This window comes from Schistocerca serialis, chromosome 1 (genome assembly GCF_023864345.2).
Source record: "Schistocerca serialis cubense isolate TAMUIC-IGC-003099 chromosome 1, iqSchSeri2.2, whole genome shotgun sequence".
Classification (NCBI taxonomy): domain Eukaryota; kingdom Metazoa; phylum Arthropoda; class Insecta; order Orthoptera; family Acrididae; genus Schistocerca; species Schistocerca serialis.
Window position 1 is genome coordinate 136,297,689 of NC_064638.1, and position 19,358 is coordinate 136,317,046.

The following is a 19,358-nucleotide window of genomic DNA, read 5'->3' on the forward strand; positions in this document are numbered from 1 at the left end:
CTTCCACCAGACTTTGTATTTGCTCACTCTGTAACAAGATCAACTGTTGTAATTCGGCAGACATAGTGAACACAAATTAAACCAGCCCCCAAAATTTTATCGCTATAATTAGTATAACCAGAAACATGTTGAACCAGCCCCGCACACGAGTTCGGAAGCCCTCGTCGCCAGTTTTGTGGTGGCGTTCGTAGCGACAAACAATTCGCTGTAGAAACGGCTTACGAAGTCACCGCCACACTTTTAATAGCGGGCCGACCGGTCCGCTGGAACAGTGAACAGAAAGATGAAAACCCAAACACTCTGATTAAATAAAAGTCGGTACTTAGCTTTATTAACGAAGATACAGAAACACAGTAGTGAACTCCGTGTCTACAGAAATCTGTCTAGTTCGAGTCGGAGCGGCTAGGTCAGCGTCGGCTGACGACAAACAACAACTCTGCTGCGATGAACACACAACTGACTAGCAAGTACACAATTCGGGGCGAGTATACAACTGAGCGGCGAATACAGAACTGTCCTAGCGCTCGCGACTCCAGCGCTTAAGAAACCAGAAGCCAGCGGTGGCGCGCGCAGACTTGCGGCGATTTCCTGTCTCACTGGCGCTGCTTATGCGGACGGCGTCCGGACTTTGATGCTGCCAACCTTTTGGCAGCGGGCTCGGGTGGCATTACTGGCTAGGATATAATAGATAGTATAATTGGTATGATGTCAACTTTATCCTGATGCCACATGTCTTTGACTTCCTCAGCCAGTTGGATGTATTTTTCAAGTTTTTCTCCTGTTTTCTTCTGTATATTTGTTGCATTGGGTATGGATATTTCGATTGTGTTAATTTCTTCTTTTTATTGGTGAATATGATGTCAGGTTTGTTACGTGGTGTTGTTTTATCTGTTATAATGGTTCTGTTCCAGTATAATTTGTATTCATCATTCTCCAGTAATTTTGTGGTGCATACTTGTATGTGGGAACGTGTTGTTTCATTAGTTTATGTTGTATGGCAAGTTGTTGATGTTTTATTTTTGCTACATTGTCATGTCTTCTAGGGTATTCTGTATTTGCTAGTATTGTACATCCGGTTGTGATGTGATCTACTGTTTCTATTTGTTGTTTGCAAAGTCTGCATTTATCTGTTGTGGTATTTGGATCTTTAATAATATGCTTGCTGTAATATCTGGTGTTCATTGTTTGATCCTGTATTGCAATCATGAATCCTTCCGTCTCACTATATATATATATTGCCTTTTCTTAGCCATGTGTTGGATGCGTCTTGATCGATGTGTGGCTGTGTTAGATGATATGGGTGCTTGCCATGTAGTGTTTTCTTTTTCCAATTTACTTTCTTCGTATCTGTTGATTTTATGTGATCTAAAGGGTTGTAGAAGCGGTTATGAAATTGCAATGGTGTAGCCGATGTATTTATATGAGTGATTGCTTTGTGTATTTTGCTAGTTTATGCTCGTTCTAGAATTATTATTATAATAATAATTATTATTATTGTTGTTGTTGTTGTTATTATTACCATTACTGTTAGTGGCTGTGGTCAGACTCAAAGCAGTAACATCCCAAAGTCTTCCAATTTTTGTCAGTTCAGAAGTAAGGAGTGCACCAAGCAAGAGATTTACGAACAGTAAATATAGTGCACACATTTTAACTCGCTTGATTTTGAATGGGTTTGCAGTGTGCAGGCCAAGCAATGGAGAGGAGTAACGCAGGTGAAGTATGTCTTGTAACAAATCTCTACCCTCATTTTGGATAGTTAGCTTTCTTTTATGAGAACGAGCTTCGTCATTCATTCTAACACACACACACACACACACACACACACACACACACACACACACACACACACACACACACAAACTATGAAACATCCCATTTGAAAAAAAAAATTATAAATGACAGAGCTGGAAAACCTCTACGTTATTTAATTTTCAAACAGCTGAGCAAAACTGAGCATACTCAGACATTTTTCTCTTCACTTATTCTGATCATCAGAAAACTGACACGCAACGCAACCTGACTTTCAATAATCCCTACAAAATAATGGCCCTGACTAACAATGACCTATACCTTTCATGAATCACTTACCTCACAAAAATCTTCGTTACACAAACTACTGCAATACAGCGAGCGCCAATACTGCCAGCTAAATAAAAAATTCTAACTACTGAAGGCGCTAACTACTGATAGGAATAGTTAGCAAATTGGCCTTGGCTAACAATAACCTGTACGTTTCATGAATCACTTACCTCACAAAAATCTTCATTACTCGAACTACCGCAATACAGCGAGCGCCAATACTGCCAGCTAAATAAAAAATTCTAACTACTAAAGGCACTAACTACTAATAGGCAAAGTTAGCAAATGAAAGATTTTGATGGAGAACAAACAATTTATTTACCTTAATAATGTTCAAATTCATCATATATATAAGTTCATGATATCCAGTATTACAAATTTACTCTTTTTCTGACGGCCACACGTCCAGATCGTCCGCTCTCAAAATTCTGTCATCTCTCTCCCCTCATCCATCACTGCTGGCAGCTCACCTCCAACTGCACAACGCTACGCGCTGTTCACACCCAACTGCCCAACACTACAATAGCAAATATTCCAACAATGCAAACCACCCACAGACTGCACATAGCACAGTCAGTGATTTTCATACAGAGCGCTACGTGGCGTTACCAACATGAAAACCTAAACAGCCTACTTACAACTAAGTATCATTCATCCTTCATCATTTTAAAAACAATAATATTCCAAGAAACGTTTTTTATTCTACACTTTACCTAGGTTGTAAAATTGGTGATAAGTGTGTGGGGAATCGGAGGGAGACAGACAGCGAAGTGGGGGTGGATGGAGGTGGGAGGGAGAACTGGCTGACGTCTGATTCCACTAAGAGGTAACGGTCTATGAAATGTTGGGAGCCAGTGTACTAGAGGCATGAGTGTTGCGAGTGTCCATGTAATTTACTAACTGCACTGCAGAAGCAGGTTTCTGCATGATACCGGTATTACCTCGGCATATCATAAAATGCCCGGAGGGGTAAGCGAAAGGACTGGACCTTAGGGCAGGGGATCATTCATCTTTTATTGTTCACAATATTTATTGAAGTCAATCAACACGAACAACAGTTACCATGAACTTCAAGTGAGAGAACATTTGTACATGAAGCCAATCAGTTGGCTTTAAATACCAAAGAAAGTATAACAACCTTTCAAATGAGAAAGATAATACATTTTTATAAAAGTAGAATACACTGAACGCCTAAAGGGAGAGAGTTTTAAAATCTCGCCCAAATATATCCGTTTTTTACAAAAAAGGGTAACCTTACATATGAGATGTGAATAACTATATTTCGTTTTAACAAAATGGTGAAGAAATAACATTTATAATAATAAACTCCCAGAGATAGAACACTTGTGCATGAGGCCTATCAGATGACTTTAATTACCAATGAGTGTATAACAACTTTTCAAATGAGAAAGGTAATACCTTTGTTATAGAAAATAGAAAACACGGCATGCCCAAATCGCTATCGTAAGTTCACTTACAAACAGTTTTAATACCTCGCCCACATAAGAAACAGTAACCTTACGTAAGCACTTCCAACTAGACAGGCAATAATATAAGTAACACATACCTTAGAAATAGTTCCCAGCTCACGGCATCGGCCAAGTGCGGACATGAACGTACTGCGGAGCAGCCAACACGATCAACACCTGTTTGTGCCGCTCAGGCCCGATTTATTGGCCCGTCCGAGGGCGCGAAGTACAGTAGGTGCGTCCGACTTCACTCCCCGGGTGCCCCACCCCCCGAATGGTTAACTCAGAGGGCTGTCATTGGGTGCGCCTGGGCCGTAACTGAACGTTAAATTCCATCAGATGCAAGAACAAGTGAGAACCCGAAAGTGTAGCCCAGACCCACCACTATAATCGAGCCCTTGGTGGATGCCGATATTCAAACCTCGGCACAAGTGTCTCACAGAGTTAGTGTACTTTGGTACATCATATACACTCCTGGAAATGGAAAAAAGAACACATTGACACCGGTGTGTCAGACCCACCATACTTGCTCCGGACACTGCGAGAGGGCTGTACAAGCAATGATCACACGCACGGCACAGCGGACACACCAGGAACCGCGGTGTTGGCCGTCGAATGGCGCTAGCTGCGCAGCATTTGTGCACCGCCGCCGTCAGTGTCAGCCAGTTTGCCGTGGCATACGGAGCTCCATCGCAGTCTTTAACACTGGTAGCATGCCGCGACAGCGTGGACGTGAACCGTATGTGCAGTTGACGGACTTTGAGCGAGGGCGTATGGTGGGCATGCGGGAGGCCGGGTGGACGTACCGCCGAATTGCTCAACACGTGGGGCGTGAGGTCTCCACAGTACATCGATGTTGTCGCCAGTGGTCGGCGGAAGGTCCACGTGCCCGTCGACCTGGGACCGGACCGCAGCGAAGCACGGATGCACGCCAAGACCGTAGGATCCTACGCAGTGCCGCAGGGGACCGCACCGCCACTTCCCAGCAAATTAGGGACACTGTTGCTCCTGGGGTATCGGCGAGGACCATTCGCAACCGCCTCCATGAAGCTGGGCTACGGTCCCGCACACCGTTAGGCAGTCTTCCGCTCACGCCCCAACATCGTGCAGCCCGCCTCCAGTGGTGTCGCGACAGGCGTGAATGGAGGGACGAATGGAGACGTGTCGTCTTCAGCGATGAGAGTCGCTTCTGCCTTGGTGCCAATGATGGTCGTATACGTGTTTGGCGCCGTGCAGGTGAGCGCCACAATCAGGACTGCATACGACCGAGGCACACAGGGCCAACACCCGGCGTCATGGTGTGGGGAGCGATCTCCTACACTGGCCGTACACCACTGGTGATCGTCGAGGGGCACTGAATAGTGCACGGTACATCCAAACCGTCATCGAACCCATCGTTCTACCATTCCTAGACCGGCAAGGGAACTTGCTGTTCCAACAGGACAATGCACGTCCGCATGTATCCCGTGCCACCCAACGTGCTCTAGAAGGTGTAAGTCAACTACCCTGGCCAGCAAGATCTCCGGATCTGTCCCCCATTGAGCATGTTTTGGACTGGATGAAGCGTCGTCTCACGCGGTCTGCACGTCCAGCACGAACGCTGGTCCAACTGAGGCGCCAGGTGGAAATGGCATGGCAAGCCGTTCCACAGGACTACATCCAGCATCTCTACGATCGTCTCCATGGGAGAATAGCAGCCTGCATTGCTGCGAAAGGTGGATATACACTGTACTAGTGCCGACATTGTGCATGCTCTGTTGCCTGTGTCTATGTGCCTGTGGTTCTGTCAGTGTGATCATGTGATGTATCTGACCCCAGGAATGTGTCAATAAAGTTTCCCCTTCCTGGGACAATGAATTCACGGTGTTCTTATTTCAATTTCCAGGAGTGTACATCAAGATCCACAGTACTGTCTGGAAAAAGCTAAACAGTTTTAATACATTATACACAATAACCGCCACGACTTGGACGGTAAGGCAGAACGCTGACGGTACTAGACACCAAGCAACAACAGTTCGATCGGAATGATGCAACAAACTGCGAAGCGTCCGATTACAACACGGATTACTAACCGACTTTCATAACTAAGCACTCGCTAATAGTTTGTCTCAGGTGAGGTACACTTGCAATACGGAAGGCAGAAAGTGCCTGGCCAGTGAAAGATATATATGGAATGATGCCTCCTTATCAGGTCAGCGAAATAATCGTCCAATAGCATCAGAGAGGTAGGTCACCAGTATAATCTCCCAATAAAATGTAATCGGTTAACGGCCACCAACTGCTTGGCTACGCAGACAATCTCAAGACACCGCCGTTACAACTGTCGCCTGTACAATGCCTTTTCAAAACACCTCTTCAGCGACCGTGTTACCTCCCCTTCCCGGGCAATAGCATCGTCTCCTCCCCACCTCCCATATAAATTGCTACAAAGCCGGCATGACTCACCGCACTGATGTATGAAAATGTGCAAAGTTTTCAAATATCACAGGCTAACCGGAAACGCCCGTTCTTGGTTTGGCGCCCACAGCAACAGAGACGGGGAAGCTAGTGGCGTAACGTACAAAGCCTGAACTGCGCTCGAATGATTCAAGACTGGCAATTCAGTGCTAATAAATGTCCGTTATCATCGAAGTATGAGCAACTGCCATAAAACTAGTCTGGACATTGGCCAGAACGACTTTAGGGCCGGGAAGAGAATGTTAATAGCGTCAAGCTCGCCCACTCCGCGTAATACCGGCCAAGAAATCAAACTTTAGCTTGCACATGTTCGCTGTATGTTGGATCGGCAACTCCTAAGGTTAACTGCTAAAGTTACAAGATAGGCTCTTCTTTAAATTTCAGAATTATTGTATGCATAAGAGTTAAGGTATATGTTGGAAGCTTTTATCGCAGTACATGCTACACCTCATAGATAATGTTTTGCTATTATGACACCGGCCTACAAGGTTAGAATACTTTGCACTGAATATGGTCACCCAGTGATCGAAGTCGATGTGTAAAATAAAGATTTTAGTATTTACGATCGATGCTGCCATTTATCCAAACTATATTGACAATAATACGGTAATGGCGCACACGGTTCCCAATGGAATTAGGCATCAGGAAATGAATGTGTGGCTAGATATTCCTTTCCAAAACAAGTCCGTTTCGTCAAAGTCGAAAACATGCTTCGCAGTAAGGTCTTTTTCTCTCACAACTTCTTAATTGCTCTTTTTAAATTCCTTGGCTCCAACTTCGTCTGTTGCAGCTGCCTCTCCTGTCAAAACAATGCTTTTTGTGATCGAACCAAGCCGGCTGAGAAAGGTGCCGGATCCTACTTTTCTTTCCGTAAATCTGCATACAAGGTCTTGACTTTAGTATGGACAGCAGCTTCAAAGAGAGGCATGTGCTGTTGATTGTGGTGCTCAGTCTAGTATCATAGATTTTTTTTTCAGTGCTTTTCGTCGCCTCCGAGCAATATGTGGACACTCTAGTCTGACTTACGTCACATGAACAGTGAACAGTTTTTGGAACTGATTACACGTTGTCACGAACAACTCTGACAGTGGGTTTACTCAATCCCAAAGTACGCTGAATGTCAGTAATAGGCTCACCTTCCTCATAGCTATTCAAAACTTTCCTCTCTGTTTCTAATGAATAACTCCTTCGTATAAACTTCTTTCTTTCGACAGGTGCTTTTTCTTTCCTTCTGCCCGACATTTTAAATACAGACCTTGTCAATTGCAACTTCGCCGCGCGGGATCAGCCATGCGGTCTCCGGCGCTGCAGTCATAGACTGTGCGGCTGGCCCCGGCAGAGGTTCGAGTCCTCCGTCGGGCATGGGTGCGTGTGTTTATCCTTAGGGTAATTTAGGTTAAGTAGTGTATAAGCTTAGGGACTGATGACCTTAGCAGTTAAGTCCCATAAGATTTCACACACATTTGAACATTTTTTGAATTGCAAACTTCGCAGCTCTACTGACATGAACAGGCGATTCACGACTCCACAAAAAAGACAATAGATACGCTGCTTCTGTGTTCTGCTAGCAGATGGTGGCATTGGACGTAAAACTAAAATCGGAAAGCGAATCAGCAAACAACAGGGTCTACCTGTACGTGTCTTTCCCTCGCATCCCAGGCATGTCCTATGGTTCGGGGGACTGGATAGGACAATCAGGGACCCGTACCTTCCTCATCCTTGTGGTGTGAACTGTCGTGAGGGGTCTTTCCTTGTCTTGCTTTAACATGTCATTTGTCACCCAGGTCATGAAGCGTAACAGAATGTGTTTACCATTGTTGCACAATTGTTGACTGAAACCTACAATTATGGATAAAGGGATGTAAGGCGAGAGGTTAGGGCCCATGTACCATCATGTGTCATTTCCTGTTAGTAACTTACTGGCATAAATACCTCTGAAACAGGCAAGCCTTTGGCGATCACAATTTCAGTTAATTACCAGACAGTTTGAGTAAGATATCAGACCTCAACAATACGGCAATAAAAACAGGTACGCTAGATTAATAAGAGTTTCAGCTAAACCATATTATGAAATAGCTCTTAATTTAATTAAAAGGAATACACAGGCCTTCAGTAATAACAACTTCAGATAAGTAAAACTACCAAATAGAAAACATACAAGCATTCAGTAATAACAGTTTCACTCAAGTAAAATTACTGAATAAATATACAGGCAGGCCACTATCGACTCAGGAAAAACAAACAACAAGCACAATTGTAGGAACCAACTGTTGATTAAATAAATAAGCTAAGACATCGCAATGATCCCAACAGTCCTATAGGTATCAATAAGAAAATAACAGTTAGGACCTCACGATCCAAAACTGAAGTTCATGAATCGAAGCCGAAGCATGCCGCTTCCAAAGGGAGCACAGAAATCAGCACAGTGGAACTGGCTTCAACTCCCTCACTGGTGTGCCAAGTCCCAGAGCTGACCGGCCAGGCTACGCACGAAGACGGCACTCGAAGTCAGCCACGGATTCAAATCGGCCCACAGATACGCCCAGCAACCAGTCGCCAGACTCTGTGCCCACGACGCTTGCGCAACTGCTCGCGTACTCGCCAGGTAGACCTCTGACACCATCCTCCTCGCTCCGTTACCACTCCCCAACTCGCCACGCCGCAACAATCTCGAGCAAAGATCTTGGTGGCCTAAAACCAGAGGGACATCATACGACAGATCGAGCTCGCCAGGAATTCGACGCGACCCCAGCAACACCAACACAGAGCTCCCCCCCCCCCCCCCCTCCTGCTTAACCCAATTGACCACAGTCCAACCTACAGAGGAAGAAGGAGAAGGTTAATTAACGGGCTTAGGTTGATTAAAGTGCACCCTGAGGACCTCACCAGTGGCTAGATGCCTGACAAGTAAATTAACCAGATCAGAATTTCGATTATATGGCATAGTCCTATGAAACGAGGAGTGAACTTCCCGAGGTTGGCACAGTTCTTCACAAAAACCTCATCTTCTACCTTGCCCTGAAACGAGCGTCCATTCCTATTACAAAGCAATGCCTGGCGTTGGTGGTCTAACCTAATGTTATTCCTGGCTGGTTCCCAAATTTCCCTAATATCTTCAGGAGTAACGCACCAAGGAAGGAGGTCGTTGATATCCCACCTGTTGGATGAAGGGGAATTGATGAAATACGCAAAACTGCCTTGGATGCTCCGCGCTGCGCAGTGTGAAATGCATAATTGAGCCAAGGCAAGGTGGTATCCCATTTACTCTTATGATGGTAAATCATCAGAGCTGACTTAACGCTCTCTCGGCAAAAGATGCCTGGGAATAACATGGCGTGTTTAACAATATTACGAAAGCAAAACAAACGACGTAAAAAATTATCGCTAACAATACGCTTAGTGGGTTCAAACCAGCTGAACATGTTAGCCAGATGTACAATGGTAATGGCCGCCGTGGCCTACGTCTAGGAATTAACCACACAAATCTGGAAAACGAGTCAACAACCACCAGAATATATCGGTCCCCCTTCTTAGTATGAGAAAGTGCCCTATGTAATCGATAAAGAATTTGTCCATAGTGTTCTCCTCGCGCCTGACTGTAACAACCGCTTTGGAGGGCTGTTACTGGGTTTAGCCTTCTTACAGCCTTCACACTCACCCACTAATCTCCTGGCATCCTTGCACAAGGTGGGCCAACTGAGGTGAGCCTTAACCTTTTCCAAGGTTTTATAAAGGTCCAGATGTCCTCTCACTAAAGAATTATGAAAATAAGGAAAAACAGGAGGCATCAGCTCCTAAGGCAAACAAATTTTAAAGTCACCGGCTTTGTTAAAGTGTTTACGTAGTATGCCATTCCTGATGGAGTAGGCGCTAAGCTTACCATTGAATAAGAGTTACTTTCTTTATGGACCCCACAATGAATGTTTATCTTGTTTGGTTTTAAGGTCCACAAACAACTGGGAAACTTCAGCTAAAACGGTACACACAACCGGGTGAGACTCACTTAACGCCTTTATTCTCGACAACCCTCACCTCTTGAAACATACGACTGAGGGCGTCGGCGACTTTGTTATCAAATTCTTTTACGTGTCGCACTTTGAAATGAAACGCGGAAATGCGGACCGCCCATCTGTCAATCCTACCTACCAGTTTTCCTGGGTCGAGCCTACACCCAACATATGGCTTGATCGTCCGTCTCGATATCAGACTACCTATGCTCAAGATAGAACGGAAACTTCTCTAAGGCGAAAAGCACAGCTAGCTTCTCGCATTCGTAAACGGAGTAATTCATCTTGACACCAAACAACTATCTAGACGCGAAAGCTAATGGGCTTCTTATACCTTGATCCTCCTGAAACTCGCTGGGCGGACCTCCTACCCCATCCTCTTCACTCGGTTACCACTCCCCAATTCTCCACTCCACAACATACCCCGTCACAACAACCTCGAGCAAAGATCTTGGTGGCCTCAAACCAGAGGAACATCACATGACAGATCGAGGTAGTGGCGCCAGGAATTCGTAAGATGACACCAGCAACCCCGCCACGGCTCAGTGACCTTTCATCCTAGCTTCAGCAATTACCGAGTCACTCCTTTCGTCATGCTGAATAGCACTCCGCATCATGATTCAAGACGTTGGATAGGTAAGATTCTCGAGAACCGCCCTTTAGACCAGGTCGTCATGGGCGTGTTGACTGTCGAGCTGACAGCGACAAACAAAAGTGAGACGCCTTACTGAACAGCAGAGAATGCCACTCAAGGTCCCAGTTGACTTCGGCTTACACCATGCAAGTCTTCGTTTTCTGTGGTACGATGTCAGTGGTAACTCGAGACCTCAACCCTGCTGCCAGTACTGTGTCCCAGAGGGTTTGTGGTGAAACTCTCACAGTTACCTCCGCCTACATTTTAGGTACGTTACACAGACTCAATAACCATCCTGTACTCGCACCAATGTTCATAAACAGGAGTAATTTATTTTACGTGCTGAATATACTGAAAATAAAGTCGCATTAGGAAGAAATTTCAACAGATGTATCGAATAGACATGGAAATACTTTAGAAGAACTTAGGCAGCGTTCGGTATAGTCATTCATAGTGTAAGTCTTTCCATTTGCATCAGTAAACAGGATGGTCTCAATTAAAGTTCGAAAATGGCTCTGAGCACTATGGGACTCAACTGCTGAGGTCATTAGTCCCCTAGAACTTAGAACTAGTTAAACCTAGCTAACCTAAGGACATCACAAACATCCATGCCCGAGGCAGGATTCGAACCTGCGACCGTAGCGGTCTTGCGGTTCCAGACTGCAGCGCCTTTAACCGCACGGCCACTTCGGCCGGCTTAAAGTTCGAGTTTCACACCGCTGTAGAAAGAGAACCATTGCTCAGAATGACGTCAAATTTGAACAGCGTATTATTGATGCAAGGGGAAAGGTCATGGAACAAAAATAAATTTAACAAAAATTTCACCAATAGATGGCGCTGTAAGCATCAGAATACATACACCAGAAGCGCAGCATACGACTGTTCGTCAGTTTGCGTCCGAGGCGCCCAGCATGACTGTCTCCAGGAACGATCACGCGATGCTGGTAAAGTCTTTTACAGCAACGGTGACTGTTTGAACGGATAATGAATGGTCGTGGAATATTCTGTGGATGGACGAAGCCTATTTCCAAGGGGACATTTCAGTACGCGGATTTGCAGAACATGAGGATCGGAAAATCCACACAGACATCAACCTGTACCGCTTCATTCAGCAAAGGTAATTGTATGGTGCCGGCTGCTGTGGACGAGCGGTTCTAGGCGCTTCAGTCTGGAACCGTGCGATCGCTACGGTCGCAGGTTCGAATCCTGCCTGGGGCATGGATGCGTGTGATGTCCTTAGGGTAGTTAGGTTTAAGTAGTTCTATGTTCAAGGGGACTGATGACCACAGAAGTTAAGTCCCATAGTGCTCAGAGCCATTTGAACCATTTGATTATGTGGTGCGGGTTGACGGCATCGTTTATCGTAGGACAATATTTTTTCGAGACGATAAGTCCTACAGGTTCTGTTACCTGTAGCGTCAGTGGTAAACGCATTAAGAGTCTTTTGCGCTCCAACGTCATTGCAACCCTCCAACAGCGTGGATATGTGGTTAGGATCATTTCTACGCGAGATAGCGCTCCTACGCACATTGTACAGACAGTGAAGCGGCTACTGCACAGACAGTTCGGAACTGCTAGAATTATCAGCCGTCATTTCCCTACAGTCTGACCCTCCAGATCATCTCATCTTAATCCGTGTAACTTCTGGCTATGGGGTTGCCTGAAAGATGTGTTGAGAGCTCCAGATACAAACGTAGCTGAATTGAAAGGCGTGCATTGCGCAACGCATACTGAAGGTGACCTCAGAGAAACATCTCTTGAAGAGCACGCTGTTTCTCGATTTCAGGTTGTGGCAGAAAACAGTGGACGGCACTGAAACCGTTTCTCTTTTAGGGAATAGAGAAACAAATAGGAAGGACTGGACCCCTTTTGTTATCACTCGTTTTATTTAACAATCATATAAACAGATTCCTTTAAAACAACAATCTCTTAATCCTGATTACTTTAGGTAATAATAATAGTAAGTCACAAAATTTACTGAATCTGCTACAATGTCTTTTTACGAATCTAAATCTATCTCATAGATAAGAAAATTTTAAAACCACTGACAATTATGGGCCTGACGTCTAAAATTAAGACACACAATATTTCTGACTAGTCTTCGGACACTGAGAACTGATGTTCTCAAAAACATGTCAGAGATGCACCCAATAAATAGCAGAATGAAGTTAGTATAAAAGCACTTGTTTCACACTCAAGAGTCAATCAATATCACTAAGGCTTACTATGATTTCAAACTTGGGCTCCAAGGCCCAGTAACACAATTAGTCAGCGCAAAGTCTCCCTAAGAGTGGCACATCAACAACCTTTCACAATTGTTATGTTTAATAAGTATAATATACACCCAAGTAAACATAATTAGCACCAGAATTAATTAGCGAGGAGTGACGCCAGGTCGCTCGAAGGCAGAACGAAAACTTAACTTGGAGAAATGAAATGATAATTAAATGGACACCCTGGCTGCAAACAGGCGTTGATGTACTTCATTGGGGACATGTTGAAAATGTGTGCCCCGACCGGGACTCGAACCCGGGATCTCCTGCTTACATGGCAGACGCTCTATCCATCTGAGCCACCGCGGGCACAGAGGACAGTGCGTCTGCAGGGACTTATCCCTTGCAAGCTCCCCGTGAGATCCACATTCCCAACATGTCCACACCACTACATTCCTGGTGCGCCTAATAGATGTTTGCCCATCATACTCATTACTCGTGGCAGGTTAATCTACCAAGTCCCGTACGAGTTCGGCCATAGCGTGTGCGTTCGCACAAGATGGTCAATGGCCGGGAAGCCATATTTTAACTATATATGACGGTAGTATCTGTTCCCGAAAGAACAGTTACCGTGGATGACCATGCGGCTTTGCTAGAAATGAAATGATAAATAAATGGACACCCTAGCTGCAAACAGGCGTTGATGTACTCCATTGAGGACATGTTGAAAATGTGTGCCCCGACCGGGACTCGAACCCGAGATCTTCTGCTTACATGGCAGACGCTCTATCCATCTGAGCCACCGCGGGCACAGAGAGTGGTGCGTCTGCAGGGACTTATCCCTTGCACGCTTCCCGTGAGATTCGGGTTCGAGTCCCGGTCGGGGCACACATTTTCAACATGTCCCCAATGAAGTACATCAACGCCTGTTTGCAGCTAGGGTGTCCATTTAATTATCATTTCATTTCTAGCAAAGCTGCATTGTCATCCACGGTAACCGTTCTTTCGGGAACAGATACTACCGTCATATATAACTTGGAGAAGCCTAGGCGGAAAGCAGCAGTTCGTACAAGATCCACTTCTCGAGCTTCGACCCGGAGTCACCTCCCGCTACCCTGGATTTCACAGCCCCGGTACCCAAGGTGGAAAGGTAGCGCTTACCCCAAAACACCAGCTAGCTATCTGTAACTTTTAACAAGCGCACAGAACAGGTCCGCAGGAACAATGTAAACAACCACCAAAAGATATTAAATAATAGGTTAAATTACTCACTAATAAAACGGCACACTGCCGTTGCGCCACGACGAATGAACTACACAGGCAAGGTACAACATACAGCGCAAATCTTATCAATAACCTTCAGGTGTCTTGCCAGCCATTAAGATATATAAAAAAAAAAACAATTACTAGCAAGGCCAGCGGGCGCTCCAATCTTAGTCACAATTAAATTACGTGAACTCTTGTGCCCCACTGCTCAGTGAAAACCGTAACGAACACAGTTCTGAAAATTTTCATTATAAGCTTCACTGAGGCTCATTGCGCTAAGGCTACCAAACACTCGAATGCAGCATATTTGATAAACAGATCACGGCCTTGCGGCTGATTACGTATTACAACAAACAACAACTTTCTACGAGCTGGAAGAGGCACGCTCGTGCGTTATATTACTATTTAACACATGTCTAAGACACCAAGAACTCTTCACAGGCACTCCTTTACTTCCGTGGGGACACCCATGCACTTACAATTACCAGAAGTGAGATAGCAGCCCTCAACACCTTCACACACATGCCCTAAGTACAATCTCATTTAACTTTTCGCTGGATGTCGGATATGGCTTGAGTCGGGTACAACAGGCGGCAATAAGGCAGCGGACGACCGTAGACAGCCGTGTCCGGAACCAGCAGCTCTCAACCCAAGGCAGCAGCAGGCCTCCTCACAGGCGACAGGAAAGCCTCTCCACCAAGCTGCCCCACACAAGTGGTTAGTTCCCGCTCTACTATAAACGCACTCCGGCCTCGGGTAACGTAGAACGCAAACTCCACGTCCTTGGCGAGAGCCTCCAGTTAACTGTGCCGGCAAAGATAAAGCAGCCAAGACTCAGTATGCTTCGGGAGGACAACGGTTCAATCCAGCGTCCGGCCATCCTGATTTAGGTTTTCCGTGGTTTCCCTAAAATCGCTCCAGGCAAATGCCGGGATGGATCCTTTGAAAGGGCACGGCCGCCTTCCTTCCCCGTCCTACCCTAATCCGATGGGACCGATGATCTCGCAGTTTGGTCTCTTCCCCCAAACAACCCAACCCCAACTCAGTACGTGCCACAGGCAAAGATAAGAGCGCGAAGGCGAGGTACTTGCAAATACGCTGGCGCGCCAGCAAAACGCCATGGCTCAAGCATATTTAAAATGTCTTCCGTCAGTCTCGCTACAATTAGAAACCGATGTAATTTGGCTTTTTATGCGTTTTTTTGTCCCATGATGACAAGTAAAAACCGATGGGATTTTGCTTTTTATGCGGTTCTTAGCCTCAAGACAGAAGCCAATTTTTTCCCATCCGTTATAGAACAACCTTGCTGTGGTCGATAGGCTTGCCTAACTAACAGTGCCGCAGGTGTTGATTTCCGAAATTGAGCACTCATCCACATTAAACAATAGAGATGGCGTAACCAGCAGCTCGAACCACAGCCGTCGTATTGTGAATCATGTGTAGTTCGTAGCCGACCCCATTTAAAGGCCCTTCCAGCGCCATACAGTAGTAAAATTTTTGTTAAATTTTTCCATGACGTTTCCCCCTGCGTCTGTAATATGTTGTTCAAATTTGAAGTTGAGGAGTGGTTATCTTACTATGGCGTTTTGAAGCTGTTTTAGTTATGGACGTCCTGTGTATTGGCACTGGAATGTAATGCTCAATATGGTTCAAATGGCTCTAAGCAATATGGGGCTTAACATGTGAGGTCATCAGTCCACTAGACTTAGAACTACTTAAACCTAACTAAGCTAAGGACAAAACACACATCCATGCCCGAGGCAGGATTCGAACCTGCGACCGTAGCAGCAGCGCGGTTCCGGACTGATGCGCCTAGAACCGTTCGGCCACAGCGGCCGGCGAATCTAACGTGTTCTATGAGAACTGAGGATATTTCCAGTTCCAAAATTCGCCGCCATCTCCCTACAGTACTGGTCGAACTAGGCTGGAGTTGACAGTTATGTATTTCTACCGATCAACCGAAAATCTGCGTAGCAAAAGGAATGCCGTGATCGACAGCTGTGCAGCTAAGCAGCGCCCTTTCCGCCGCAGTGGAGCGTGTCTGCTCGGGACCCCGGTTAGGGCAAAAAAGCGAGCAGCGACTTCCTGGGTGGTGCGAGGCGAGCTGAGGCGGGCGGAAGGAGGGCAGCTGCGGCTCAGCGCGCACGTGGCCGGCCGCACTGCACTGGTCTACCAGCCGCCAGCTGGCGTTTCCTTCCTGCCGAGCGGGAGGTGGCCCGCCAGCGCCGCCCCAAGGTCACGCAGCCGAACCCGCAGTAAAGCCGACCTCTTACGGGACGTGAAAACGCACGCCGACGAGGAACTGGTGACGCCACAGTGTGGAATTCCACGTTCCAGTACACTGTGGAGCGTGAAATGAAAAATCTGGCACGTCAGATTTTCATCTCGTTTAGAGGAACGTGGCCAGTGATATGCGACACCGTTTTACCTCACAAGCAGAACATCGGAGCTGCCGTATTGTACCGCATTAAACGTGGTACTTTGACTAGAAGAAGGGATCGGTTGGTAGAGCATATTCTGAGGCATCAAGGGATCACCAATTTAGTATTGGAGGGCAGCGTGGAGGGTAAAAATCGTAGAGGGAGACCAAGAGATGAATACACTAAGCAGATTCAGGAGGATGTAGGTTGCAGTAGGTACTGGGAGATGAAAAAGCTTGCACAGGATAGAGTAGCATGGAGAGCTGCATCAAACCAGTCTCAGTACTGAAGACCACAACAACAACAACAACAACATACTGTTGTGGAAGGATCAACCTGAAGTGGCAGCGGAGACCAGCCACCGGCTCCTAAGCAGAATGGATCTTGTGACTGGTTTGATGCGGCTCCCCACGAATTCCTCTCCTGTGCCAACCTCTTCATCTCAGAGTCTCTTTTGTAACCTTGGTTCTAAAGTATTTGATGGATGTATTCCAATACCTGTCTTCCTCTACTGATTTGGCGTTGGAGGGCAGCGTGGAGGGTAAAAATCGCAGAGTGAGACCAAGAGATGAATACACTAAACGGATTCAGAAGGATGAAGGTTGCAGTAGGTACTGGGAGATGAAGAACCTTGCACAGGATAGAGTAGCAGGGAGAGCTGCATCAAACCAGTCTCTGGACTGAAGACCACAACAACAACAAAAGTGGCACTCGCTGGGTTTCCTTTCTCTTTGAGTGCTGTGATACCAGGTACCGATACTACCCCAAGGGCATCATAGCAACAGAATCGCAAGTTTGCATGAAACACCGACAATAGTTGTGCTGGATCTGATGCACCCAGTGGAGTGCCTCCGACAGATAAAAATTAATAATGCGGGTAATAATATTAAAACTATATGGAATATTGTCAAACGGCACGGCACAGCACAGCATACCATAGCAATAAAGCTAAATGATGATGTTGTGAGTGACAATTCACAAGTTGCAAGTATTTTTAACAATCACTTTCTGATTGTAGCAGCAAAAATAGGGTAAAGGCTTCAGTTGAAGAAGCAAAAAAATATGTTAAAAATGTCATTCCCAGGACTTCAGGCCTTTAGAATTAGCACCACTATCCCCCACTGAAATTAAGGGAATTATACTGAAAAACAAGACCTCATGTGGCGTTGATTGAGTCCCTAACAGAATTTTGAAGTGTTTTATTTTAGTAAGTGGAGTCCTTAGCGATGCATGTAATGCATCGCTGGCACAGGGAATTTTTCCAGACAGATTGAAATACGCAACTGTCAAGCCTCTACATAAGACAATAAAGGGGACAAGAGTGACTTACATAATTATAGACTAATCTCATTGCTGACTTCATTTTCTAAAATATTCGAAAAAGTTATGTACTCAAGAGTAGCCTCACATTTAAGTGAAAAACATTTACTCAGCATGTCACAGTTCGGATTCCGGGAGAGTTTCTCGACTGAGAATGCTATCTACACATTTACCCATCAGATAGTACAAGCGCTAAATAACAAATTATCGCCAGTTGGTATTTTTTGTGATCTCTCCAAGGCATTTGACTGTGTGGATCATGTCACTCTCTTAGAAAAACTCAGGTTTTATGGAATTGAAGGTTATACACACCGCTGGTTTGAATCATACTTAATGAACAGAAAGCAAAAAGTTGTGCTGAATAGCACAAATAATGTTGGGAGGGTGGTAAATTCTAGTGAATCTGGAGTTATCACAGGGTTCAATTTTAGGTCCTCTGCTGTTCGTTATTCACGTGAATGACCTCCCACTTAACATTCAACAAGCGGAACTAATACTTTTGGCAGATGACACGAGTGTTCTAATAAATCCCATTCCAGAAAAAGCAATCGAAGATATTGTTAAGGATGTCTTTCAAAGAATTATTTAGTGGTTCTTAGAAAATGATCTCTCCCTTAATTTTGAAAAAACTGACTATACACAGTTCTGTACACCGAATAGAGTCATACCGACAATTGATGTAGCATATGAACAGGGCTCAGTTAACATGGTAGACTGCTCCAGATTTTTGGGTGTTCACATTGATGACAACTTGAACTGGAAAAAGCATATTACTGAGCTTCTCAAACAACTAAGTTCAGCTTCTTTCGCTCTTCGTATAATCGCTAGTCTTGGTAATAAACAGATCAGCCTCCCAACGTACTTTGCATATTGCCACTCAATAATGTCTTATGGAATAGTTTTATGGGGTAACTCCCCACTTAGACATAAAGTACTGATTGCACAAAGAAGAGCAGTGAGAATAATTAGTTGTGTTCACCCAAGGACGTCATGTAGGCACCTTTTCAAGGATTTAGGTATTTTAACTGCACCATCAGTGTACATTTATTCGCTAATGAAATTCTATACAAATAATCCATCTCAATTCGCGAAGAACAGTGATGTTCATACGTACAACACTTTCCTATCCGTTATTGAAGCTGTCACTTGCTCAAAAAGGAGTACATTGTTCAGCAACAAAAATCTTTGATCATTTGCCCAACAACATAAAGTGTCTCGCAGGTAGCAGATCAAGTTTTAAATTTAGCTTAAAATCATTTCTTTTGGACAACTCCTTCTACTCAATGGACGAGTTTCTGTTTCACGATTCGTAAAAAAAAAATAAAAAAATAAAAAAATTGTACCTCTAAATGTAGTTGCATGTGTAGAACAAAAAATTTCAATAATATTAATATTAGCACTATTCATGTTTGTATATATATCTAGTAATCTAACTTGTTCCACATCATATCGACAAAATAATCGGGAAAATGATCTACGGGACATGACATAAC

General features: G+C 45.0%; 2 non-coding genes across 2 annotated transcripts; both read right to left on the reverse strand.

Annotated features, from left to right (window-relative positions):
- Positions 1 to 13,154: 13,154 nt before the first annotated feature.
- Positions 13,155 to 13,229, reverse strand: Trnat-ugu (transfer RNA threonine (anticodon UGU)). The gene has a single exon. It is a non-coding gene; the product is annotated as a tRNA-Thr (tRNA).
- Positions 13,230 to 13,594: 365 nt separating this feature from the next.
- Trnat-ugu (transfer RNA threonine (anticodon UGU)) lies at positions 13,595 to 13,669 on the reverse strand. The gene has a single exon. It is a non-coding gene; the product is annotated as a tRNA-Thr (tRNA).
- Positions 13,670 to 19,358: the final 5,689 nt, after the last annotated feature.